At 48.3% G+C, this 27,351-nt stretch overlaps 1 protein-coding gene across 3 annotated transcripts in view; it reads left to right on the forward strand.

The window, feature by feature from the left end:
* Positions 1 to 301: 301 nt before the first annotated feature.
* HIVEP3 (HIVEP zinc finger 3) overlaps positions 302 to 27,351 on the forward strand; it is a 224,046-nt gene continuing 196,996 nt past the window's right edge. For 2 of the 3 annotated variants that reach the window (XM_048968662.1, XM_048968663.1), the window contains exons 1-3: positions 302 to 531; positions 1,252 to 1,402; positions 3,202 to 3,298. The gene's annotated coding sequence lies outside the window, so the exon portion shown is untranslated. Of the gene's footprint in view, positions 532 to 1,251; positions 1,403 to 2,703; positions 3,299 to 27,351 lie in introns of those variants that run through there. The other variant, XM_048968666.1, reaches the window with a different exon arrangement.

The raw sequence follows: 27,351 nt of genomic DNA on the forward strand, positions 1-27,351 counted from the left end.
ACCCAGCTGTTCTCTGCCTGTGAACTTCCCCACTTACTCGGTTGGGGCTGAAACAGCTTAGTGTTTCCAAAGCACAAGGCAATGTCAGATAGCTTTGAATAAATATGAAGATCTGTATTAAATAACAAACAGGGGCAAACAGTGTGAAGGTAATTGGTCCAAAGCACTTGCATGCTGTATGCGTGCTGTTTTCTGTAAGAAGGGCTGATGCAAACTCAACATGGCACACATGAAAAGGATTAAAACCTCATTAACTAATTGCTTTCAGGATGAGTTTATTGAGGCCTGTTTCTGGAGAGGATCAGGTGGTTGTGTTCTGCTGGTGTTGTTGCAACTCCTTGCTGCCTTCTAGCACCTGGAGATAGAGCTTGAATGGTCATAAATGTGAGGACCATGCATAGAAGCTGGAGGACTCAGACACCTCTGAACCTTCCCAATAGACTTGGTTTAGTGGGCAGTGTTGGTGCTTGGTTGGGCTCAGTGATCTTAGAGGTCTCTTCCAACTGTAATGATTTTGTGATTCTAATCAAGGTAGGAGCAACACGAAGGCAGTCTGCAAGGAGAAGCTGTTAGCAGGGCTTCTTTTCAGCATTCTGCTGTGCTTGGAGGCTTCTCGTTGGGATTTTGTGAGGGATAACAGGATTCAATCCTTTCCTTCCCCCTGTGCAGCTCCTTGGGACTCCCGAAACTGGGGACAGTACTAAAAGGACATGAAAATATTACTCAGAGTCCAAAGGAGGGCTGTGGAGGTGGGGAAGGGTTGGGCTGTGCACCACCGTTCAGTGCTCAGTTATGGATCAGTCCTCTGCCAGCAGAGCCTTGAGCTGCCTCCTGCAAATGGCTCAGGCTGGCAGATGTGACAAAAAGAAATCCAAAGAGGGAATTAAAACACAAAGAGGTGTCCGGTGTGAGGCTGAGAGTGGTTTGGGGGCTCAACAGCCTGGTTATCTCACTTTCTTCTCTCTTGCTGCACTTGTTTCAATGCCTACAGTGACACACAGTGGTGATGAGTTCTGCGGTGCCAGAGCTCTGCCTGAGCTGTGCCCTGGGCTGCAGGCTGCTCAGAATTTGGCCAGACAAGGAGGCTTTGGTTTTACCTCTTCCAGCACATCACCTGCTTATTACAGCTTTTTCTCACGATCAGCAGAGAGCTCTGGGTTTCATAAGCTGATTTATGCCACCAGTGCCACGTTCAAATCCTCTTTGTTTGTTTTTCTGTCATAATGCAATTTTTTATCCCTGTGTAAGCAGCAGTGGCATAAGATACAGAGTTCTGCCTGGCGTGTTTCTTCTGCTCTTTATGCTCCTGGGAGCCACCAGGAAAGTGCTGCTCATCTGCTCCTTAAGAGAAGTCTTCCTGCATATTCCCCATCTGCTTCTGGATGTGGTGTTTGCACAGGAGGTAGACAGCAGTTTTCACAAGGATTCTTTTTTTTCTTTCTTTTTTTTCCTAGCACGTCATTGCTTCATTTCCCAAGAAAATTCTGATTTTTTTCCTTCTCCCCCCCCCCCCCCCATCCAAACTCCCATTCAAAGAACAATTAGATGAAGCATTGGGCTGCCTGCCTGCTTGAGCCATTGCTGCGCGTTTGGTAGCTTCAACCTGAGCAATCCCAGCTTCTCCACCTATTAAGATAACCGTGCTGATAAGCTTGGTCTTGAAAGGTCTGAAAGGTGCGTGCAATCTCCCTCCTCTGGAGATTGCTCCTCGCTGGTGTGTGGGTCAAGGTCAAGCTGCTGGCAGCCCGCATCCATCTGGAGTGCTGCCAGAGGGGTTGACAAACCTCTTTTTCTCCTATTTGAGAAGCAGATCGTTGCTCCCTCGGGCTGTGTTTGCAGGAGGACCCCGGGGGCAGTGGGTGGGCAGTGATGCTGGGCTGCTCCTGACATTTTTTCCGCCCGCCAGTGCTCAGCCAATTGGCGAGGCTGGAGCAGCGACACATGAAATATGATGAATTTCAGCTGGGGGGGGGTGGTGGAGGGAGGACTGCCTGCTCCTTGGTTTGCACGCTGGGGGCTGCAGGGAACGGCCCTTTGCTGACTGCTCCCTGCCCAGGAGAATGCAATTGGCAGCCTGGTGCTGGGGGCACCGGGACACCCCCAGGGTGCTGAGCTTTGGGATACAGTGCTGCAGGGGGAGCTGACACCGCCCCCCTCCTCCCCCCCCAACTCTGTGCTGTCCCCAGGGAGCTGCGTTGTTAGAGGAGGAGCAGTTTTGGAGGGGCTTTGGTTTGGTTCGTTAAACCGAAATCCCACCTCCTGGAGAATGCTTTATTGCCGTGCCAGAGCTGCTGGGTTCAAACTTTGCAGTCTGATCCTCGGTTTGATGGGAAGCACTTGACAGAGCCGTGCTGTGTTAACCCTCACACAGCACCCTGGGACCGAAACTGTTAATACCAAAAATTCAGTTGTAACCAATTCAACCCGGATCAGGAGCGGCCGCGCAGCTCCCTGAATCGCATCCAGCAGCTGTTCATTTTTATAATGACTGTGCATTTATCCAAGAGCCGAGTGGCAAGTTCTCTGTTTATTATTATTCCCCCCAGCGGGGAGGGCTGGGGGGTGGGGGGGGTGAATCCTATTAGAAAAAAATATATCTCTAATAATATTAATGAAGAAGGGCTGCTCACGCAAACCACACCTCCTCCTTTGCTCCGGCTGTGCCACCGCTGCCGCTTTATTAATTTATTTGTGCTGCGAGCGATGGTCCTCCAGAAGTGATAATTGGTGCACTGTATCTTTAAAAGGTTAAAACCCTTTTCAAAAAGGCCCAGACTCATAGTGGGAAAAGACAAGAGAGGCTTTGGCTGGCTTTGGATCCAGAAAACAGCTGCTGATTAGAGGCTGCGTCTTCAGGCTGAATTTATTACATATTTTTCAGCAGCAGGGATTCTAGGAGGAAGCTTCCGTTTGGGTTTCTTGAGCACGGTTTATTTTTATTCAGAGGAATAACAGAGGAAGGATTTGTTCCGGCTGGAGCATGCTCACAACCTGCAAGATCTCCCATTATTAAACTGCCTACTTTGGGGCTTTAATATACATGTGTTTTTTTTTTTTTTCCTTTTTTTTTTTTTTTAATTATTAGCATTGTTATTATTTGGCAGCAGACATCCCTCTCTCTCTCTATTTTTTTTTTTTAATAATTTATTTCGAAAGAAAGCTGATCTCGTAATGAGCTTTCTCCTTCCTCACTCGAAACAGGTGCTAATGAAAGAATGCAAATAGCACCGCCTGAGCCGAACATCTCATAAAGACGGGAGCAGCGCGGAGCGCGGATCGCTGCCGGCCCCCACCCCAGGTAGGCACCCGGTTATTTGTCGTGGCGTTTTGCAGATGGTCCACCCCCCCCCCCCCAACCCCCAGCTCCTCACTGTGGCCGCACAGCGATTCCATTTTGCTTCCCCCGAAAGGTGTCAGGTTGCTGCTGCGTGCGACCGCGTACGGGCGATAAGCGGGCATACAGACGTGTGCGCATCGCCGCGCTGATCGCTGGCTGCGCTCCCCGCCGTGCTCACCTCGGAGCTGTCACGGCCGCCCCGTCACCCCGTCCTCACCGCCGCTCCTCTGCCTGCCTTCTCCCTCTTGGCGCATGAATTCATCGTCCGCTGACAGCAACTTCATTTTCTGGCGGTGCGAGTGGGCCGCTAGGATTTCTGCCCCCGGCAGCGTGGGGCTGCTCGCCCTCCTGGGCGATGCGGGGCGGCCCTGCTCCCTTCCCACCCTCCCTTTAGGAGCACAGACTGCCGTTACCTACGGCGCCCATACGCGGGTTTTTATTTGTTGTTAACGCTGATATTTTAACACGGCCCCGAATACCCTTCTGCCTGCACAAAGCCTTCCAACGTTGCTTTTTATTTGCGTGTCGGCATCCGGGATGTGATCCTCAGAGGTTTGTCCTTTGCTGGCAGCAGGAGGTTTCCCTCGGCTCGGCGGTGCAGCAGCTCCATGCAGCACTGCTCTGCTCTTTGCTCACCCTCCAGCTTTTCCGCTCTGCTCTCCCCCAGCTGCACGCTTGGGTTTGCAGCAGGGACTGCAGTGGCCTCTCCGATGGCCCAATCCTGCCCTCCCTGGGATCCATCCGGCCACGTGAACCTCCAAGGGCACAAAATCAGCCCTTTGTCTGCAGTTGGTGTTTCTGTCATCTCGATGTATCGCTCCTCTGTCTGCACGCAGTTTTTTTGGCCGTTAAGGAAAGCCAGCAAAAAGTTTACCCTGATTAATTGTGCGAACTGAGAGTGGGCAGCGCATGAAATAAAACACGTATTTTATACAAACAACCCCTTGGGGGCTTCCTAGAAAGAGAACTAGTGAATATTTAACCTGACAGATAGAAGGTAATCAAACCTGAATATGCCCCCCCCCCCCCCCCCCTTTCTTCCAAAAGCAAATAATTGTTAATTAAGAGCTTGATGTGGGGTGCGTGCGGACGAACATGATTAAAATATGATTAAAATATGCTTTTGACCCGTGGTGGGGAGATACTCTTCCAGGGCTGGTTTTTGGCTGTGCTGCTCACAAGGACAGGCAGAGGGGTCCCAGTCGCTGGGGCTGTTGTCCCATGTCCCCCAGTGAGCACATCCTTCCCTGCCCCATCTCTGGACATCCAGAAATGGCAAATCCAGTCAGAGGGAAGTGTGTATCTCCCCTAGATCTTATGCTCCCTTGTGCTGAGCCAGCTGTGCTCAGTTCTTGCTGGTTCTCAGTGCCATGCCAACAAACACGTGTGCCCAATGCTGTGCTGTCATTGCTTTGCTTCTTATTATTTTTTGGAGACCTGTTTTTAATCGAGTGGATGCAAGCCTTCCCAGCTGTGATGGAACATAGAGGCTTCTTGGTCTGTTTCCTCTTCCTGCTTGCTCTGTGGGTATTCTATGAGCTGGTGCCGTGTGGGATGTTGCTACCTGTCTGAGGCTTGCTCAGGTCATCAGTGCTGGTGGGAAATGGTTTGGTTGAGAAAGCCAAGCACTCTGGGGACTGAGGAAGGGGAATTGGCTTCCTTCCTAATAACCATCCCCAGGTGTTGCCTCATGATGATAGTAGGCATCAGCTCCTGCTCTTGGGATGCCAAAACCCTCTGTTGCTTTGCTCAACCCCACCAACCCTCCCAGCAACTGGAGTGGGACACACAAATCTCACTGCAAGAGCTGATGCTCCTCTGCAGACCTGGCTGCAGCTGGCACCACGTGGAGCTGCTCCCATGGAGTACCGTGGTGGGAGCTGGAGGGCCAGCATCCGTCTGACTTCTGTTCCTTGATCAGCTCCTGAGAAAGGGAAGTGAAACACACAGACTGTCACTCCCCGAGGAGCCCCAGTCACCCGATGCCATCGTGCTTGCAAAGGAAGCTGTTAATTATTTTGCTGGAAACAGTTGTAAACTTCTGTAAATGCATACGATGTGGCTTTCAGATGGGTTTTTCAGCATTGTGGTTCATTTTATGGAAGGTACTGCAGCTGGCTTGCTCAATTGTGCTGTGCAGTAGGGATATCTGCTGGGGGAGCTGATTGCTGTAGGTGGGTCATGGATCCCTCCAGGGCTCAGTTCCTTGGGTACAGCATAGTTCTGGATTCCTGCCTGGTTTGGCAATTACCACAAATCTCAGCTATCTCTATGCGTGACATGGATCTGATGAGGAAGGTACCAGTGCCAGGAGAGAGCAGTAACCCAGTATTGACCTAAACCCATCATTTTAAATTGGACCAGCTAGGAGTGAGCCTCTGCCTTATGCTGGTAGGAGCCCAAAGCACACTGGTCTTTTTGGCTAAAAAAAGTATCTCCTTTCTCCATGGAAAGCTAAATACCAGCAGCTGGCCTGGCTGTGGCGCTGGTTAGGATGGATGCGTCAAGGAGTATGGAGTATAACATCCCAGCATGTTGATTTACAGGGTGGTTTGAAGGTGCATGTGGTTATCTGAAGATCAGAGGAGTGCTGGTTTTTGCTTATCCATATTTAACCACATTGCTGCAAAATAGATGGCAGAATTCGTAGCCCGGATCTCCTCAGTTAGTTTTCTAAAAAGCTTGGAAACTTTTATTTCAAGAATGGAAATGTACCAGCTATGCAAGTCATGGATTTGCTCCACTCTGATCTCAGTGGTGATCTGAGGTGGGGGGAAGAAAGCAGCACGGCCTTTTTTGTTCCCATTTAACCTTTCTGCGTCTTACTTTCTCTTCTGTGTGGGAAATGGGGAGGAGGGAGGGGGAGCCCATTGGCCAAGATCTCAGTGTGAGTCCCTGGCAGACTGAAAATACGAGTAATAAGTTTTGACTCTAAGCTCCAACTGCAGACAGCAGTGCTTGCTTGCTGGGCCAGCACCAGTAGGAGAGGGAAACGCATGGGGGGAGGCACACATCTGACTGCACGGATAATCCATATGGTTGGATGTGGTTTAGTGCACAGATGATGCTGAGAGCAGCCCAGGCTCCTGGGGTTGTGGTGGGGTCTGGGCTGCTGGGAGGTGAATGTGGCAACCAGTTGCTGTCACCAGAAGCTGTACATGGTGTGGACAGCTTGGGGTCTCAGCAGGCTGCGTGTGAAAGCTCTCATGACTGGAGGACGTGGGACACTGCTGGCATCCCCTGAGAGCAGAGGGAGTCCCAGAAATAGATGCAGGGATGGTCCCAGCCTGAGGTTGGGCTGGATGTGTTGTGACCCAGGATGCCCTAAGGACTCTGACCCTAATGGCGCCGGCTGCTGAGCATCACCCTGCAGCTGGAAGGGGAGAATCCCACAGCCCTGCTGCTCCAGGGCTCCTGAGTGGGGATCCCATGGGATGTTGGATGTGCTGACCACCCCCTCGAGTACCCCAGATGTTTCACAGCTGGGACAAAAAATGCAACAGAGAGACTGCCCCTCGCTTCCCCTCCCATGTGCCATCTCATCGTTCTGGCAGCTCTTGATGTGGGATGCATGGGCATCTCTGAGAGGAGCTCGGTCGATGAAGTCTGGTCGAGGAGGTGACCGCGGGTGGCTGGACCATCTCCCATGGCTCTACAGGAAGGGCTCAGGGCTGCTGCTGACTCATGGCCCCCGCTTGGGGGCTGCTGGGAAAATGGAGTGAGTAAACCCTGATGTAAGGAGTAATCTGTTGAAAATAATTCACTGCGGAATTCATCGTTCTGTTCTGTGAGTGAGAAAGGCGAGCGCTGCTTGTAATGATGTCAGGATGATCTCAGAGTCCTTCAAGCACACCTCCGCTGCAAACAAAACTTTTAACTCCCTTTTTTCAGCTGCCCTTTGAGTTGAAGCATGTTATACCTACCCCTGGTGGGTGTTGATGCAGAATGATAAATTTTAAATCAAAAGGTCTAGAAGGCTTGGAATAAGCAAAGGAAAAATTGAGAGGGGTTTGGTTAGAACTTGTGTGGTCTCCCAAATAAACCTCATGTGCAGGAGAGATGCCGGGAGGTGCCCAGCTGTGCAAGCAGCATCCTCTCCTGCCCCAGTGCTGGTTTATCTCACCTGCATCCATCCTACATCCTCTATTTCCAAGGAGTTCCCAGTCCTCACAAGCCAGTTCCCATTTTCCCACAGGTTTCAGTCCCCCAAAATGCATTTGTTGGCCCTGACTCTGTGTTGGCTGTTGCAGTCAGGTTGGCAGTCCTGTATGTTGCAGGTGTCCCCATGCTGACATCCTGCTTTTAGTTGCTTAACTCGTATTCCCACCCTGAATTTTGTTTTTGGTTCTGGCATCTTAGTGAATTTTATAGGAGCGTGAAAACTGTTGAGCTGAACGGATGGTTTTGTTTTTAATGGCCGTACCAAGCAGTCTGGTCAGGTTTCTGCAGAAAGCTATGTGCTGTATTTGCTAGAAGTGGATGCTGTGTGCAACCTGGCGTGGCCCATACATCTCCAGCAAGCACGGGCAACTTCTCATAGTTTAATTATAGCCAGAGCAAAGGATGTGCCTTTCAGCTGGGGCAGAAAATGTTCTTTCACTCCTCTGTTAAGCTGTGGATTAAGAGTTGATGGGATTTGCTTTTCCTCTTGTGAGGATGTGGTGCTGAAGTGGCGTGGAAGCAGAAGTTGTGCTGTAAGTTGTGCTCCTTGGTTGGACATTGCTTCAAGTTATTCTTCCTCCTCTTTGTGTGCACGAAAAGCCACGCGTGTGCTCTGCTAGGAAGATATGAAGACAAATGGCGTAGATGGTGTGAGTGGCTGGGTAAGATCTGGGTTACTATTAGCAGTGCTGGAGTAAGACAGCAGTGACTTTCACTCACACTTCTTCCTCTGCCTTCATTGTGCACCAATAAATGGCATAACTGAAGTGATCAGAGGGCTGGGGCACCTCTCCTATGAGGAAAGGTTGAGGGAACTGGGCTTGTTTAGCTCAGAGAAGAGAAGGCTCCAGGGAGACCTGGACATTGTGGCCTTCCAGTGCTTGAAGGGAGCGGATGAACAGGAAGGGGAACGGCTGTTTGTGAGGGTGGATGGTGGTAGGACAAGGGGAATGGTTTTAAAGTGAGACAGGAGAGGTTTAGGTTGGATATGAAGAGGAAGTTTTTCACCCAGAGGGTGGTGAGGCATTGGAACAGGTTGCCCAAGGAGGCTGTGGATCCCCCTTCCCTGCAGGCATTCAAGGCCAGGCTGGATGTGGCTCTGGGCAGCCTGGTCTGCTGGTTGGTGACCTGCACACAGCAGGGGTTGGAACCAGATGAGCATTGTGGGCCTTTGCAACCCAGGCCATTCTGTGGTTCTATCATAACATCGGTCTTTGTGTTCCATCCCCTTAAGGAAGTGCTTTGTGGGATCCTGGTCTTGGTGGGGATACCAGGGTGCTTTATGGTAGGGGGGAGGGAGCAAAGGAGATGCCTTTGCATGAACTGTGCAGAAAGTTTGACTGGGCTGTGTACGTGAGGGTAATGCAGGGAAGATCTCCATCCTTGCTTCAGGTCTTTGTGGTACAGCTTATATTTCCATGCCCTGCTTTGAACAGCTCTGTGTCAACCAGCAGAGATCGATGCTCCAAAATGCCAATAATATAAATAGCAGCAGACCTGAAAGTGTTCTGCAAAACAAACTTGCAAAAGGAATACCAGCAAGGTAGCAAAATTCCAAGAACACCCAATCTACCAAAAGTACGGCTGAGTAGTGAGTGCAGGAATGAGGTAAGTTAGGGTAGAGCTCAGCAAAGGCTCTAATTTGCGTGCCTTCAGCTGTCAGGACCTGTATTCCTCTCCATACATCAGGGTGCTGTGGGGTTGATTTCCATCCTGAGCTCATTGGTTCTGGTGGGATTCTCAGCACTGTCTCCTGGTGTGATGCTGCTGCTTGTGAAGATCTTTCCAGACCATATGATGGAGATGGAGATAACTATAACAAAATGCAGATTTCCATTGCTGTTTCTTGCAGAGTTTATGTTTCTTCTCAGTCAGGTGGGTTTTGCTCAGTTTTGCCATTGCAAAGGCTTCTCAAGGTCTGAAGTGGTGTAGTCCCAAATCAGAAATGCATACTGGGATAAATGACTTGATTATGAGAAACCTTCTTTGGTTCTGCATGGCTGAATAACCATAAAATGAACCAGGTACTCAATAGAAAACTGCAAAGGAGACAAGGGGGGGGGGGGGGATGTGCACATTGATACCACATAAAGGTTGCAAAGTTAAGCAGTCAAAAAATGGAACAAGTGTTTGGTTGAATAAGCAATCCCAACTTCCCCGTGTGTGCACGGTGTTTATCAGATAGAGAGCAATCTTGTCTTACTTACAGCTCTCAATAAATAGATATCTAAGATGAGCTCGGTCATGTATGAGCTCGATCATGTAATTAAAGACTTCTGACACATGGCCAGATGCTCTGCCTTTATGTTTGTGTAAATGAGAGCAGAGGGTGGCTGTGCCCGCTTTGCCTGTGCTCAAGTGGCTTCAAAATAGGCTCTTTGTGCATCTAGGTGGCCCAAAGGGATGGGACTGTCCCCTGTGCAGGAAGGGAAAGGGAGAAATCCCAATTATCTGGCCAGGTCTGTTTGTGCAAAAGGTTATGAAAGGTGTGCTCTGCAGACGGGGGGTTGCACTGATTTTGCAGGCAGGGTTTCAGGGATGAAATTCTAGCTCCCCAGGGGATGGGCAGTGACTCTGTGGGAGGTGGCTTGGGGGGTATTTGGAGCCCATCTGAAGAGACACAGAAGAGCAGAGCAGGCCTGTCCTTCGAGAGCTCTGCTGGCTGCATGTGCTCCTGCACACTCTGCAGTCTGCAGGGATTGCTTGAGGTAAGGACCTGTTTGGCCAATGACACCCCATGAGCACCTTGGCTTTCCTACCCCCCACGTCCACGATGGCTGTAATCCTATGAGAAGTGACTGACTTTGTACAGAGGATTGTTGGAAGGAGGGAGGGGACAACAGAATGTGTAGGGTTTGTGTTGCTGTCACGGGGAGGAATTGCTGCAATGAGTTTCATGTCACTTATGGTACATTTTTCTTCTTTTAAGATGACAGATCTCCATGCTTTACCTAGGGCGTGCTGCTCCCAAACCCAAACTCATGCCAGTAGAAGTCATCCATGAAGTTGGTATTTGTAGACTTAGCCTTGCCTGACTTTGACTTGGAGTGTTGCAAACCAAGTTTTATTCCTGTGTACGTATTTCTGTATTTGCAGTACAAGAGATGGTTTGACGAGCTCCTGCAAATAACCCCACTTATTTTTGGGGAATGTTTTTTAGTAGTCTAAACCTTTCTAAAACCTTAAAGCTCCATAAGCAGCTTAAACCAATCTAAAGCCTTAGATCATTTTAAACAGCTTGTGCCAATAGAAGGACTTGGATTATCTTAAATGCCTTAAAGAGATCTAAAGCTTTAGTGAAAGAATTTGGCCAGTCTTGGATTTGCTTGGTGGTTTGATTGGATTTCATGGGCATGTTGGTCACCACTGGGTCACTGCCCAACCGCTGTTGGGGAAGACACCCTGATTTTCTCTATCCTGTGATTTTGGGTATTTGAGGGGCTGATGTTTAAACACAGAAGTAAATCCCGAATCTTTAACCTTAACTCTGCCCTCAAGTGAAGATCATCTGTAACTTCTGTATGCTGTCCCAGGTTCGTTTGGCTAAATATATGTCTAACTTGAGAGAGAAAATACGTTCTATTGCACCAATGAAGGATTCTCAAAGAATTGTGATGGCCTGAATTGTCCTTTGCAGTTTAGATTCTTATCACTTGCTTATAGAGCTTTGAAAATCTGATCTTAAGACTTGGCGGCTTAATTAAAGGCCTTTAAAAATGTACAGAAATGAAGGAATGAGTCCAGACTGTGACTTCAGTTAATTTGGACGTTCTCTAATTATTGCTTGCTTTGTGCTACAGCATCATCACAGTGTGAACATAGGATCTAACACTTCCTTCACTTGGCAAGAGCAAATCATAAGTAATTCAGGCTCAGAGTTTGGGGGGCTCTTCCTTTTGTGCTTTATCTTATTTTTGTAATTTAAATGAGATGAATTTTTCCTTGTGTGTCAACCAGCCTTTAAGGCTGAGTTATTTGATTTCCCTTTGAGCGCAGTGGCACCGAAGGTTTTTTTACTCCCATTGACAGGTGGAGTAGCATCCTCAGGAATTATTTCATTAGAAGACACATCAATAATGGTACCAGATACATATGAAGACAGCATCAGAGCAGAACTTTTCTGCTCGAACGCCTTAACCAAGAGAAGGAGCTGATGCACTTCTTATGCTGAGTGCTTGGACGTGGAGCTGAATCCTGCTGAGCTCTGCCATGAGCAGTGTCTGCCTTCAATCCCTGCTCTATGCAAACAAAGCAGTTTTGTGCAGATCTGATGCGGGGCAGCATCTTAGATCTTTCCTGTGTTATAACTGCTTGAACTCGTAAGAAAGCTAAGAACAAGTTTTGGTTTCAATTTTAGATACGGCTGTTTTCTCAGGTTTAAGTGTTGGTCTGCTAACAGGTTGTTCTCAGTGAGGCTGCTAAAAAGTTCCAATCTCCTGCATTTTATTCACTTTGCTTATTAATGCATTTATTCATAGAAATGGGGAGTGCTTGTTGGAAGGTGAACTGCTTTTCCTTTCAACTTGCCACACAGAATTCTTTTGCAGATGGTATCATTCCTACTTCATACTTAAAGCAAGAAGCATGACTGCTAGCTCAGCACCTGAGAATATCTGGTGGAAAATTCTGGGATTTTACACTTAATAAGACTTATTTTTTAAGTAAATTACCAAAAAAATAAAAAACCCAACGCAATCTCTACTGTAAAATGCATCCATAAATTCCAGGGCTCAGTGCTGGAGTCTCACTGTGGCTCAGGCAGCTTGCCCTGGTCCTGCTCTCTGCTACGTGATAAATAAAGTTCCTTTCCTTCCTTAGAATATCTGACCCAGGGAGTTCAGGATGAAGTTTGTTAGAAATGTAAACAGGCTGCAGCTGGGTAAACCGCTGCTGAATCAGGGCAGGGAGCAGAGCAGCCTTTTAAATCTGGTTCTGTTTTTCCCCACCGCTGACCTGGTGCTGGGGACTGGATCTGCTTCTGTCGCCAAACTGCAGTGCTGTGGACCTCTGTACCCTCGTGTCTGTGTCTGCTTGGGTGAAACAGGGTGAGCTCTTAGCTTTCCTCCTGTCTGTCAGGAGCAAGTGCTGGGTTTGGAGCCGGTGAAAAGCTGTGGAGCGCCCGCTTCCCTCTCCATGGCAGCTTGGTGCAATTACTTGTTTTACCTCGCTTAGCCCCTTTTACTTTTTTTTTCTGCTTTATCTCCTTTGCTCCAAGCTCTTGAGAGCTCTCAGCTCTGCCTGCCTCTGCCTGGAGGCTCGAAGCAAAACCAAAGCAGCCAGTGCAGAAATTCCCTATTGCATCCTCTTGCTCTCAACTACCTGTCCCATATTCTGTGCCATTCACAGCTATAAGATAGAATGATTCCTAGTGCTGTTTATTAGTAGAAAAACAAAAGAAAGGTCTCTTCTTCTCCCTTGGATGTTTTCTATCCCCTCCCAGGAATGGGTCAGGCACCCATGTGCGCCAGTTGCGGAGAGCCCCACTGAGCACAAAACAGTCCTGGGGTTTTGCATGGACAGAAGCAGCTGCAGGTGGTAATTGCCATCAAGCAATGCTAAAGCAAGAGTTAAACAGGTTTGATACAAACTGTAGTGAGGCTTCTGTGGCTGTTTTACTGAAACATCTATGGCTGGTGTGTGTGTCACCTCAGAGCAGCCTCTGTGTCCCCACTTCGCTTTGAGGCCAGGTGAGACCCTAAAAGTGGGCCTGAATGCAGATGGACTGGGGTTGGTACAAGCATTGCTCACTTCTGCCCTCGCCCTTAGGGGATGCAGAGAATAGTTTGAGGTATAGAGGGCTGTAGCAGAGAGCCCTGCTGCAGGCTGGAAGGTCCCCAGGCCTCAGTTTGCTCCCACATGCAAACTGCAGCAGCACAAACAAGTTGGTGATAATCCACCCAGCAATCTGGCATCTTCCTTGGAAAGGGCCCTGATTTCAGAAAGTATCGCTGTCCAGAACAGTGTTCAAGCATGTGCCTGCCTGTAAGCGTGAATTTAATTGCCATCCTGCAGAATGTTGTGCTTAATCATCTTCCTTGGTGCTGCTTCTGACTCAGGGCTGCTGTTGGCATCCTGCAGGGTGCACCACAATGGGAAGAGCTGCCAGGGCTGCATATGTCTCATGTGCATGGCTGGGTGTTGCTGAGGAAATGTGTGGTAGGGAAGGGAGCTTGAGGTTCTCTGGTAAAGAAAACAGCTCTTAATTAATTGGATGAATAGGGTGAGTTGCTAAAACACGCAGTGTTTGTGGCAGCAAAGGGTTTGTAAGGACAGGAGTTTGGTTTGAGGATAAATGAACCTTTGCAGCTCTTAGAAGCTTGCTGGAACTCCTCATCTTTAGTCCCTTGAGACACAGTCAGCAGCTTGGGGCTTCTTCCAGACTTCCTGGAAAGCCCAGAGGTTCCCCACATCTGTGTGCCCAGGTGCAGGGAGCAGTGTGCGTGCATAAGGGTGTGTGTTTGGGAGCATTGTGTGAGATGCAGAGCTGGGGACTTGCACCTGCTGGGCTGCTGACCACAGAAATCTGTGCACAGCAGTGACCTGTAACAGCTTTCTACCATCGGTTTGAACTCCCTTTTCTCCATATTGATGCCTGGGGACTTGCGTGGTCGGTGCCATGAGACACCTCCTGCAGGGGAGAGGTTAGGAAGGTTGCTCACAGTGTAAGTTGGTGCTGATTCCTGAGCACAGCAGCTGCCCTGCCAACTGCTTGTGGGGATGTTTCCTCATGATGTCTCCAAGCCTTGGTAGGAGTCACTGCACCCCTCTCATTCTCTGGGATCATAGAATGGTTTGAGCTGGAAGGTGCCTTTAAAGGCCATCTGGTCCAACTCCCAGCAGTGAGCAGGGACACCCACAGCTCCATCAGTGCTCAGAGCCCCTCCAGCCTCACCTTGGGTGTCTGCAGGGATGGGCACCACCACCTCCCTGGGTGTTGAGCTGTGGAGAACAAGCAGAGCTAACATGATCCCAGTGTTACTGGGGATCTTGTTACTGGGCCAGAGATGAAGATGAGTGAGTGGGCATGAATTAATGGAAGGTTTGGGCATGTCAGGAATTTAGGTGGAGGTTTTTTTTTGTTATGCAGGGAGATCGGTCTGAACCAAATTGCAGTGGGAACTTTTAATATAAATTATTTTCTTAAAAGCACTTGGACGTAAGGACAAACTTGAAGATTATGGCTGATTACTTCAAAAAGCAAAATCACTCAATTTGCATTTGACATAAAGGGAAAGAACATTACCTGCACATACAACCTAGAATGGAGTAGGCTTGGGGAGTGAGCGAGCATCTGAAGTCTTGCTGTCAGATGCTGTCCTTTCCCTGCGCGATACTTTTAATGCTTTCCAGCTGGGCTGGACTTATCCACTCAGAAGGATCCGAGTCTTTAAAAGCACTAAGGAGAAGACCATTGGTGCTCCCCCAATGGAGAGCTGAGGCCCATAGGTAGAATCATTAAGATTGGAAAGTACCTGTAAGATCACCCAGTCCAACCTCAGCCCACCCCACCATGGCCACAGCCCTCAGTGCCACAAGCGCACAGTTCTGGAACACCCCAGAGATTATGACCCCAGAGATTGTGACCCCAGAGATTTGACCCCACCACTCCCTGGGCAGCTGTGCCAATGCATCACTGCTCTTTGGGAGAAGAAATTCTTCCTAATATCCAACCTGATGGAAGGACAGCAGCTGGAGGCTGTGTACACAGGCTGAGCTCACACCCCAGATTTGCAATCAGGTATTTTAACCCAACGATGCTCTCAACCAGTCCATGGAGGCAGGGCACGTGTTGTCCTCAAAGGTCTGCTGTGATCCCTCTCACCTTCTTTGCTGTCAGTCTATAATGAAAATTTAATGCTGCTGTTCTGCAGGAGAGCTGTAGTGAGGGAGTAACTCCCTGTATGTGAAACAAAATGATGTTGTGGCTTTTGGTACAATGGAAAGGGCACTTCCTTCCCCTGCTGCTGTCTTGGTAGGTATGTCCCTAAGGAAAGCATGCAATCTTTTTATTATTGACCACGTAACTCAGGGCAGAGTGACATTATTTGTCAGTAATACAACACCAGAGGAGCTGCACTGCTCTCTCTAATTTTCCAATAAGCAAATGAAGCCACATGCAGTGCTTCACTAAACCCTTTCCTCTTCGGCTTCCCACACATGCACGGTGTCTGTGTTCCTTCCATTAAGTAATTAAGTGAAGTTTCATGACCAAAGCTCTCTCCTCTGATGGTGGCTGTGAGATTGCATCACTTGTAGGGAGAATCCATTCCCCTGGGGCAGCGAGCGGAGTGGGCTCAGTGGGTTCAGTGCCAGTGAGTACTGGCTGAACAAAATGGGTATGTCCTTTGGTGCCAGCTCTGTGTGCACATTGGAGCATGTCTAGAGAAGAGTCAGAATGAAAGCACAATATCTATTTCTGTATTTTCAGTGCTAGATGGAACTTACAGTGCTCTGGAGCATGCGCAGACATCCGTGTTGTTGTAGGACCTACCAAGCAGTGGTGCCTGGAGGCCTGAGCAGATCCATGGCATCACAGCCCATCCAGGCATGGGGTCATGGGTAACTTCCTGGTCACGGGCAATTCCTTGGTCATGGACAACTCTTCGGTCATGGACAATTCCTTGGTTATGGGCAACTCCTTTGTTGTTGGCAGCTCTTTGGTCACAGACAACTCTTTGGTCGCGGGCAGCACTTTGGTGTTGGGCACCTCTTTGGTAATGGGCATCTCCTTGCTTGTAGGCAAATCGTTGGTCATGGGCAGCTTGTTGGCACAGATGATGAAGCTTGAACGAGGAGCTGCAATGGTTAGAAGGGAGAAACAAACAGAAAGCCATAAGGGTTGCACTGTAACAGAAATACAGTGGGCACTGAGTTTTGTCACTGAGGATTGTGACATATTCAAGTGATACATGAGAGATGAGGGTAAAAAACTAATCAGTCTTAGAGCACTGAAATAGAGGGGTTATAAGCAGGAGGTATCCTTGTCCCACATTTTGGCTGCAGCATCCCTGGGAAGTTTAACAAGTGCCAGGAAAGCCATGTGGGATGCTTAGGGAAAAACTGGCTGTGCAGAGGGGAGGACAGGTGGAAGAATATTGTCCTCTGCAGAAAGAAAAAGGGAAAGTAGCAGATAAAGGCCAGAGTGATTTGCCAGGAAAGTTTCTAAAGAATAGAACAGTAAATTCCATTTCCTGGAAACAGAATCTTCTGACTAAAAGATTTTGCCCTTTCTGCTGAGTAGCTGTGTTAGTATGCTCATAGGCATACTTTTAAGTTGGATATTTATTACTATGCTGTAGAAAACTTATCACAGTTTCTGGACAACTCCCTCCTAAACCCCTAAGCAGTTAGTGCTTGTTCTTCCATCTTTCCAGCACATCATCTCATGTAACACTGAACATCGCTGCCTGTTCTTACAAATGCTACAGCATTCCTGGGATTTTCAGAAGCGTTGGGCTTCTGCTGTTGTGATGCTGATTGCCAGGGGAATAATTAAACTGGATTGAAAAAAAAAAAAAAAAAAGAAAGATGTTTTTTGGATTTTGAATTTTGAATTTTGGATGTCAGGGGGAAGTTCTGTGCTATGAGAGTGGTGAGGTGCTGGAACAGCTGCCCAGAGAGGCTGTGATGCCCTGTCCATCCCTGGAGGTGTTCAAGGCCAGGTTGGATGGGGCCCTGGGCAGCCTGGGCTGCTATGAAATGTGGAGGTTGGTGGCCCTGCATGTTGCAGGGAGTTGGAGCTTCGTGATCCTTGAGGTCCCTTCCAAGCCTGGCCATTCTGTGATTCTGTGATCTTTTAAATAACTGTCCATGGGTTATTTACAGTTATTTTCCATCACATCGTCCTTTTGCTGGTTCTGCAGCTGTGGCAGATAGCAGAATGACACATACATTTCTGTGCTATTTCTTCCCAAAGTGCAAGGCTGGAAGACAGGAAAAGCTAAAACTTATTTCTCTAGGCAACATCCAGCAAGCTTCCTGTATTTGGAGGTACTGTGTGCTCCAAGGAACTCACACACGGGATTATTGAAGGGAAAAGTCAAATTGCTGAAGGAACCACCGCAGCTCACGCTGCGTTCAAACCTTGCGAAGGTGCATCACCTTAAATACAATGGCTCGATCCATCCTGCACGTTACCACGAGCGTGTGCTCCTGGAGGGAGGAGAGGCCTCCCCAAAGGATCGTTGCTGAAGGGTGCATCTGGAAAGAGCAGCCTGCAAGGTGCGGTGCGCGGTAGCAATTAGGCGCTTGCATGCATGCAAATGCAGGGCAGCAGTTCGCCTGCAGTGCTTCTCCTGCCCGTGGGCATGGAGCTCCTTCTTGGCAAACTGTGTCCTGAGCATCTGCAGGACTAATAAGCTAGAAAACAGGCCCTGGGGAAAGCCCCTTTCCCTCCCCCTTTCTTTTTTCGCTTTTCTTTTTTGTTAATTCGTTTTATTTTATTTTTTTTCGTGGCAGAGAGCAGAGATTTGCAAGACAAAAGCGTTTGCTTTGCATTGTGCATTTTGTTTTGTGTCTGTGGCTGTGTGGAAACACACCTGCCATTTTACTGCTTCCTGCAGCAGATGCAAATAGAGCATCCTCAGGAAAATGTTACATCCCTTAAAATAAACTCTGCTGCTCAGCAGCGCGTGTTGCCTCTGGTTTCGTGCTGGAATGTGTCTGCAAAAACAGAAAGCCACAGGGTAAAAATACAATTGCCCACCAGTAATAAAGAGGAGTTCCTGTGAAAGCTGCACTCGGCCTTCTATCATTTACAAAGTTTGAGCGTGGAGATGTTCGGGGCAGGTGGGTTTTGGGGTTTTTCCTCCATTTCCTTCCTTCTTCCTCCCCCTCCTGTTCTGCTCTGGGGGCCCTCGCCTGGCTCTGTGCCTGAGGCTGAGCTGCTTTGGAATTGCTCTAAGTCTGCTGGGCAGTGGACAGAAGTCTCTCTGGCTGCCTGGGGTGGCAATGCCTTACTGTGCATGGATTTTTTCCCTTTCTTCCTACTCCTTTGCTGTCATACAGAAAGCCCAAACAGGAAGAGGTTAATAGGAGGAAAGTCAAACAGAGCTGAATAGGTCAGAATTTGTCTTGCTTTTGGTTTCCTTGCCCTAGAGCCAGCCTGTGTCTGGCACATAGAGACCTTGAAACCTGCCTGATGGAGTTTCATTCTTGGTTGATCACATTGCCCTTGAAAGAATCTGTATTCTGTTCTGCAGGAAAGTTGAAAGATGAAGAAGCAAATCCTTCATGCAGCTGCTGCACCCATGCAGCCACCTGAGCTCAGAGGGTGCAGTTCTGCACATCCCATCTGCAGAGGTCTCCAAGCATCAGCTGCTGGGCAGGAGCACAGCAAGGCTTGCTTTTCTTCTTTGGTGGCTGCTCGTGAGGTTTTGCTGCTGCTCAGGCTGCCTGGAGCTCTGGTTTGCAGGATGCAGGTGCAAGGAGGGGTGTGCGGATGCTTGGGGTTTCTCACCTGAAAAAGAAGTAGTTGAGTCATTGCGGAAGCTTTGCTATCTGTAAAATCATAGATAGGGGTTGCTACCAGCACTGATTCAAGACAGAAAGCTGATAAAGCAGGCAAAACCTACCTGGAGGTCTCTGTGGGTGTCTGAAGACATTGTCTGGAATCAGTTTTGATTTTAGTCAAAATAACATCTGGTGATCAAGCGATGAAGTGGTTGTTATGGGGGGAGATGGATGTGCATGGGGATGAGGGTGAAGCATAGATGTTTCTTCAAGGGGTGGGTGAGGTCTGGGGGCCACGGTGGCAATGGCTGAGGAGGAGGACAGGGATGGGCGTGCAGCAGTCCCATAACCTTGGGTTCCATGGAGCTGGAGCTTACAGGAGGCTCTGGGTGGGGTAGCACCAGGAAGGAGGTGTTAGGGGAGGCTTGGTACAGTGAAGAGCAATCACAGTGTATGGGAAAAACTGGCTTCAAGAGACTGCTGACTATTGATGGGCAATATGCTGCAGGGCTCCAGTTTTTGGAAGCACCAGCAGGGCGGTGTCAAGCCAGGATTGCATGGAAGCACATGGGATGGATCAGAGCCGCTCCCTGGGCACACAGGTGTGGCTGTCACAGCCCCTGCTCTCAGTGTTTGTCTTGGCTCGGGAGCTTAGCAGAGGGCTATGGGACGTGCCTGCCCATGTGGATAGGAATTCCCCTCGAGGCTTGCTGGGTTCAGGTGTCTTTTCCCCCAGAACTGCTGTTGGATCACTATGGCTTGCTCCAGTTCCCCCTTGCTCTGGTTTGGCAGCATCCCTCCCTGCTGGGTCAGTGGCTGTATGAACGGTCCTGCTGCTTTCCACACCCTGGTTGGGCTGCGAGGGGGACGTGGCACAAACTCTGCTCTGTGCTTGGCCTGCTCTGCCTGTTGGCAACCCTGCCCACAACAGGAGAATGGGAACTTGGTGATCTTTAAGGTCCCTTCCAACCTAAGCCATTCTTTGATGGTATGTTCTTGGCTCTTTTTTTCCCTTCATCCCAACAGTGATCCGTTGCGATCCTTTTGGTTGCCCGATGACTTGCAGGAGCAGGAGAGTGCTCTTCCATCCTTTCTTCAAATGTCAGCATCTCAGGAACATGCACATTGATTGCAGGGGTGGTGTGCAACACCTGGAAGAATAGTTCAAGCCGTGGCTGAGACTTCAGCCATGGTATTTTGTGCCATGAGTACAACTGTCCCCCTTCCTCACGAAGCTCTGCACATCAGGAGCAGCTGAATCTGTTTCCAAATCATATTAACATCTCTTAACCTCCCAGATCTATTCTGTCCTAGCAGAGCAGCTTGCTGAAGTGGTCGCAAACAGCTGTATGTGCTGCTAAGCACAATGCCACACTCAGCATTGAGCAATGCCAGACATTCTGCGTGGAGAAGATCAGAGGCTTTCTTCTTTTAATCATATCTTTCCTTGCCTGGTGAGAACATCTCTGTGCTGCCTTGGCTAATAGCAGGAATCCTGAGCAAACACAGAGAGGGATTTGCTGTGAAGATCGGGCTACTGCCGGCTTGCCCAGACAGCTCTGCTCTCCCAGCAGAGCAAACCTCTCCAGCAGGGCCTCCAGTAACCTCACCTGTCCTCCCAGAGGTAATTGCGGGCAGATGAGTTGCCTGGGTATGATGTCATTATGCTTTGCTACTGCTAATTTGTTAAATGCAAGCGAAGGAGGTTGGTGAGATGACTGGGAGCATTAGCACATAGCATCAAGGACTCGAACGGATGATGTAGCCAACTGGAAGAGATTCCCTGCTGGAGCACTGTGGCACTCCCTGTCCTTTCTCAACGTGCTGGTTCCTGTTGCTGTGAGCTACCTGCTCCAGGCTCTGAGGAGGTGCTTGGCACAGCCCTGCCTGGAGTTTGTTGCCACGGTTTCTCCCAGTTGCTGGATCTGTACAGAGGTTCTCCCATGGGTTGCATGAGCCTGGGAGCCTCCTCTTGTCACAATACAGGAATAGCTATGGCTGAAGGGATGCAGTACCAGCGTAGATCTTATCCACTGTTTTCAAGTTAAGGCTTGAGCGTTGGTGCCCTCTGAGATCTGACCAGTGTGCGCTCAGTGTGCACAGTATCAGCTGGAAGCAGAGCAGGAATTCAGGCTCTGGTCCAGCTCCCACGGTGTTCCATGAGGTAGGGTTGTTAGACATCCGTGTAACATGAGATTTCCTGCATTTCAGACTCGAATCCTGTGAGCTGTATTGAAAACATACGTGATGCTATCCTTCCTGTATTTCCTGTACAGTTTTAATATGGGACGTGAGAAATCCTGCTATCATCTGCCCCCTCCTTTACTGTATTTCTTAGAATGTTCTTCATCTCCCTTCTTTTCCCTGAAATTGTGAATATGTCCATCAGCTGGTAAGGACAAAGCAACCCCTAGAACGTGTTTCAGGTTTTTACTTGTATCTTGTAATCCAGCCACTGGAATTCTTTTAAGACCTTCAGTAGAGTTAATCAGACTGCCTTGCAGCTTTATTTTGCTACTCCCTGCTAAGGTGAAAGATGAGGTGATCTCTATCAGATAATTGCTGTATTACGTAATTAATTGGGAGATAAAAACCAGGTTATCCCAATTGCTTGGTGTTTGAGCTGATTTTGCAAACAGTTAAGAACTCGGGGTCTCAACTCTCCAAATTTCTGCAGTCAGTGTCACACGATTATACACAAAAGGAAATTGAGATTATTTCGAATGAGAATGAGCACGGTGGGAAGAGGTGCTGAAAAATTTATTGTCTGAAAAAGAGTGGTTAAGTATTGGAACAAACTGCCTGGGGAAATGGTGGAGCCACCATCCCTGGTGGTGTTCCAGAACTGTGGAGATGTGGCTTTGAGGGACGTGGTCGGTGGGCACGGTGGTTGGATTTGGATCGGGCTGGGTGACCTCAGGGGTCTTTTCCAACCTTCATGATTATATGAAACGAATCCCCTGAGGTTCAGTCATGATCTGAGCTTCCCAGCTGCACTGATATTGGAGCATGTATGAGGAATACCCTGAGGAAATATGGAATGAGTGTGTGAGGTGGTTCCCAGGTGGAAGGGAGAGCTGTGATGGAAGGGGAAGCTCTGGAGGACCTCACCTGCTTTTGTGCAGAGGTTCCATGGTTCCCCATGGCCAGGAAGATGAATTCACTTTAGGATAAATGTAATGACCAGCTATTACAGTGATGAGAACAGAGCAATTTCCTTACTGAGAGAAGATTAAGAGCATATCTACATCATCATAATGAGAGACAGTCCTGTCTTCGAGTTCACAGTCCACTGCAAAGCGTAATAGTGAATTCATAATGATGGAGTTGAATTTGGGATCTGCCAAGTTCATTGTCCAAATGATCAAATGTACATTAAATAGAAACAATTACGGATAACTTTGGAGCCAGTCACAATGCAGTCCAGTGACTACAATGCAGTCCAGTGACTACAATGCAGTCCAATGACTACAATGCAGTCCAGTGACTGCAGTGCGAACATCTTGGGACATACAGCCCACATAGGTGCTCTGATGTTACTCCAACAAGGCTGCTTTCCCAGGGAGACATACTTAATTAAGGTCTGATGATTTTGGTGTTTGGCTAAGCCAAGCTTCTAGCTATCACACCTTGCTTCTAGCAGGCAGGTCTGCTTGACCACAGTCTTTAAACTGGGAAGAGAGGGAGCACACACATTTGTTTCTGAACTTGAGAGAGCAGCATTGGGCTCTGCTTCCCCATCCCTGGCTGCAAGAATGAGCTGTGTCTGCTTGTTCTGGTCATAACATCTGAACTGCTGACCGGGAGCTGCTAAATGATGGCACACAGCCACTTCTTTGCTGTAAGCTCCCTAATTTGAGACATTCCTGCTGGCCAGGTGGCGGGGAGCTGGGGCTGCTTTTTGCGGAGCTGTGTTGTTCTTTGTAACCCCCCACACTTTACAAAGCTCAGGGCTCCCGCTGCTGATGCTGGGGTCCTTAAGGGTGTGCTCCCCTTGATCTTCCTTGTGCTGCAAAAGGTGTTGAAGTCAAAAGCTGAGCTCAGCTTCTTTGCATTTTAGCAAGTTGCACTGGGATCTCCTTTTTCAGAAGGCTGAGCAAAGGTTGGAGAGCTGGGCAGAGCTGTGTGCTGGAGCCAAGTGCGGATGCTGGAGTGTCCCTCTTCCAGAATCCCCCAACCCATGAGAGTCACATTGTATGTATATATTAGACTCTGTTCTACAGCTACAGAGGTAGGAATGCCAAAAAGACTGAGCTGCTCGCTGCCTTTCTGTGCCGTGCTGCATAATAACGCTGCCACTGCGCTTTAGGCTAGCCTCAATTACCCCTTGTTATCAGCACGGAGATCAAAGTACATCATTTAAAGAACAAATGCAGTAAATACCTTGAATTTGTGGATTGACTTTTTTAGAAAAGCGAACTGTCAGGACAAGCTCGAGCTAATCCTGAGCAGTCTGCATAAAGAACTGGAAAGAGAAAGAGACATAAGTGTTACCCGAGGTGTCAATTTGCACGATGCAGCGTGATTTTACGATGCTGCTGCTGCTGCCTGTTGCGTAATCCCCAATTCCATGCTTTGGAATTGCTCTGGGATCTCTGCACGGGCTCAGAATATCCTCGTGTTCTGGGTGCTGCAGGAGCTCTCAGTGCACTCAGTCTTTAAGAACTTGCTCGAATCTCAGTGATGTATTATTATTTCTGCTCCAGGTTTTGGGGATTTTTTAGCATCTCCTTGCAAAGTAAAAGCAAAGGCACTGTTGGATTGTCTGCTGATGGGCTGCGGTTTATCAGGCTCTTCCTTCTAGAGGGTTTATTTCACTACGGAGCAGCTTTGCTCCATTAAAACGTATAGAGTATTTGAAGGAAGGAGTGTTAATGAAGTGTCAGGAAACTTTATTGCTGTCTGGAACTGGGGAAGAGGTGGAGTGAGAGGAAGAGAGAATAACTGGGGAAAATCCCATCCAACAGCAGGGCTGTTACCTTTGCTGACATGCTCTGTGAGCTGCTGCTGTTGAAGCATTGGGAATAAGGTTCAAGGATACAGCAAGCACTCGGCAGATTTTTTCCATTTTTGTAAAGATTGTTCTGAATTACCCCTGTTGTTGTTGTTGTTGTTTTGTTTTGAAGCTTTACTCCCTTTGGAGCTTTCTGGAGAGCCTTGGTGCCGGGTGCTGCTCCCCAGCTCAGAGGCTCCATCAGTGCTACCCACAGCTCTTGTGATGTGTGCCTGCAGTTTGGTTTGTTTCTTCCGTACTCTGCCAGTTTGTTTAATTAAACTGCCCAATTCTTCTGAAAATGGGAAATGGAATTATCACAGGATGTCTGAATGCTGTTGGTGTGGGGAGGATGCATATCAGCTTTAGCGCTGATAAATCAAGCTGTCGCATTTTGGCTGGGGTGCTGGGCCCCTTGGCTGGGGTAGACACTTCGTTTCTTTATCACAGAGCACTTAATAGCAAAAAAGTAAGCCAGCAGGGAGCTGGGCTGTGGTGGTCCTCATCTCAAGCCAGAACTGAGCCAAGGGAACGACTGGGGTGGGATCTCCTCATGGCCACCTCCAGTACAGAGAAGCCAAATGGCAGCAGACACGGGGTCCTTGTTTGCATCTCCAACGTGCCTAATATTTAGCTCCAGTTTTGCCAGCTTGAGCTGCTGCTGTAAGTGTGTAAATGTCTTCTGGTTTATTTGGGCAGCAGATTTGTTTTGCTTTATTGGCTCAAAAATAAATGGTGCAGCCTTTGCTGTTGGAGCCACTAGCCAGGCTGCTTGCTCAACCGCTGGAGAGCTGTCTTCAGTTCTGCATTGTCAATTCAAACTGCACTTCAGTTGGTGTGGTTTGCCTTACAGATCTTAATTTATTTCCCCTCCCCAACATTCTAATATTTATTGCTGTGATTTTAGGATTTTAGTTGTTACTTTCTCTGCCACACAGGCACTCTCTGTGCTTGCTTAAATTGCCGTGAATATTCCTGCCAAATCTATTGCATTGATACCCATTTCATGCTGACATGTATACAGAAATTATGTATTTTCATGAATGAACAAAAAAGTTCACTGCCCAGCACATGATGCATCTGGTGACTCCGCTCACAGCCCTGAGCATGGGGAATGTGCCTGGTCTGCAGACCGATTTGCATCTTTTCTAGTGGATAGAAAACAAAATACTCTGTCCCCATTGCCAGAAGTCACACCTCCCCGTTTCTTCAGGGAGCAGCGTTTCCTCTTTAATCACATTTATTCTTCTGTTTGCTTACCTTGCTGTAACTCTGTTCCACCATGGAGATGGAGAGCTCTTCTGCAGAAAGGCTGCTTGGTCCCAGGCACCCAGGAGGCCATTTCTGGACTTACCCATCACTTCTCACCAGGGCATATTGCTGGCAAAAATTGTACTTGTAAGCATGACATTTTTTTAGCTGTATATTTTTAAATTGTTATATTTTTTCCTGTCTTTAATAGTGATTTTTATTACTTTGTTTGGTGCTGTGTTGTTACCTGGGGATGCCTCTTCGCGCTTGAAAGCAAAGGCTTTTGTTATTGCTGGTGGAATCAGTGGCACAGTACTTACAGGAATCTCATCCACACTTCACACCTTCTATCCAGCTGGGCTCAGCTTTGCTGCTAGCTCTTCTGGTGGCTTTTCTGTACCTGAATACACCATGGCACCGTGTCATAGGACCAACTTCACACTGCTCCACTCTGTAGGACCTCAGGAAAAAGTACCCAAGGCTCTCCGTGTGCTTTCCCCACTTGTAAAATTATAGTAAACACATGCAAATGTCATTAATAAGTGTTTCAAGAGCGAGAGTATTTATGTCAGTGCTTTGCAGTGTCGTTATTTATTATCTCAGAGCTAATGGGATGCAATACAAAGAGCATGGTGTGATTTGGGAAGCTGGAGGCGTGCCGTGTTTCCTGATGACAGTGTGAATGCTTGTGGCTTTTTGGAGCAGCTCGAGATGTGGAATTTGATGAGGATCCTTCATTGTTGCTCCCAGCAAATCTCATCGGGTGGTCGGTGCTTTCTGTTAGCCTGGAAGGTCACTGGAGGAATTAGCTGGTGTGAATTTGTGGCTTCCTCAATATTAAGAGATTACTGACATGCTGTTGGGAAAAGCATTTCAGGGGGCAAATGCATGAGAAAGGCAGCAGGGAGATACTGGAGCTGCAGGAACACTGAAGTCCTCAATGACCGGTTCACTGAGCTCGCATTTTGACTCCAGAGGGAAGCGGTGAATATCTGAACTCTCTTGTTCCCTTCCATTCCTTCTCCAGCCCTTTAGCAGGGACAGCACTCGTATGGTAGAACATCCTTAGTGGTGTAGCTGGGCTCTGCAGTCTTGTGCTGGGTTTGGTCTCCTGAGCTTTGGGGGAAGCTCAGCCCTGTGCTGACAGCAAAGGGAATCTCTTTGGATTCCCTCTTGGATGATGTTCTGAAGCAAAGATCTGGCTGTCCACAGTCACTGAGGTTTTACCTAATCCAAAATCAGGGTTGTGAACCCGTGTCGTTTAGTCTGATTCCAGGTTGCCAAGATATTTTGCATTTTTAGTTCAGACATATTTCAGAGGCACACAAATGGCTGCATCTCATGCCTTGATGTGGATGCTTCAAAAACTGTCTGCTTCTAGAAAGTTTTTAAAGAAGACGTACATCCCTCCACCGCGTGGCTTTGCTGGCCACAGGCTGGTCCTGACTTCCAACTCTTTGAAAGGGTGATAATAGCAGGATAAGGGGAAATGGTTTTAAGTTGATGGAGGAAAGATTGAGGTTGAATGTCAGAGGGAAGTTCTTTACTATGAGAGTGGTGAGGTGCTGGAACAGCTGCCCAGAGAGGCTGCGATGCCCCGTCCATCCCTGGAGGTGTTCAAGGCCAGGTTGGATGGGGCCCTGGGCAGCCTGGGCTGCTATGAAATGTAGGGGTTGGTGGCCCTGCTGTGGTGGGGGAGTTGGAACTTGATGATCCTTGAGGTCCCTTCCAACCCAGGCCTTTCTGTGATTTTATGATGATTCTGACTCCTCACACCGTACATTGGCTTTAGAGCTTCTAAAAGAGAAAATATGTAACAATATGCTAGAAATGCAACCCCCAATCCTGTAATTTTTTAGGTAATTCAGCACATCCTTGATTTTGCAGATGACAAATATCTAAACGTGGCAGTCTTATTAAGAATGGATTGTCAGTAGTCTCTTGAGGTTAAAGCATTGCCTACCACTGCATCACTGTTTGAAAAGAAAGGACGTGTGGCCAACAGAAATGTGTCGTACATCCTGGCTGACCCACTGTTGTCCATCAAGGTACGTCTGAGCTTTCAGAGATTGGGACTTTTCAAAGGAAAACACATGGATTCCACCTCTTTTGTATTAATATTTCCCGAGTGCTTTTCCTTTCAAGTGTTTCTGTTTTT

This window comes from Lagopus muta, chromosome 23, assembly GCF_023343835.1.
Source record: "Lagopus muta isolate bLagMut1 chromosome 23, bLagMut1 primary, whole genome shotgun sequence".
In the NCBI taxonomy this organism is placed as follows: Eukaryota; Metazoa; Chordata; class Aves; order Galliformes; family Phasianidae; genus Lagopus; species Lagopus muta.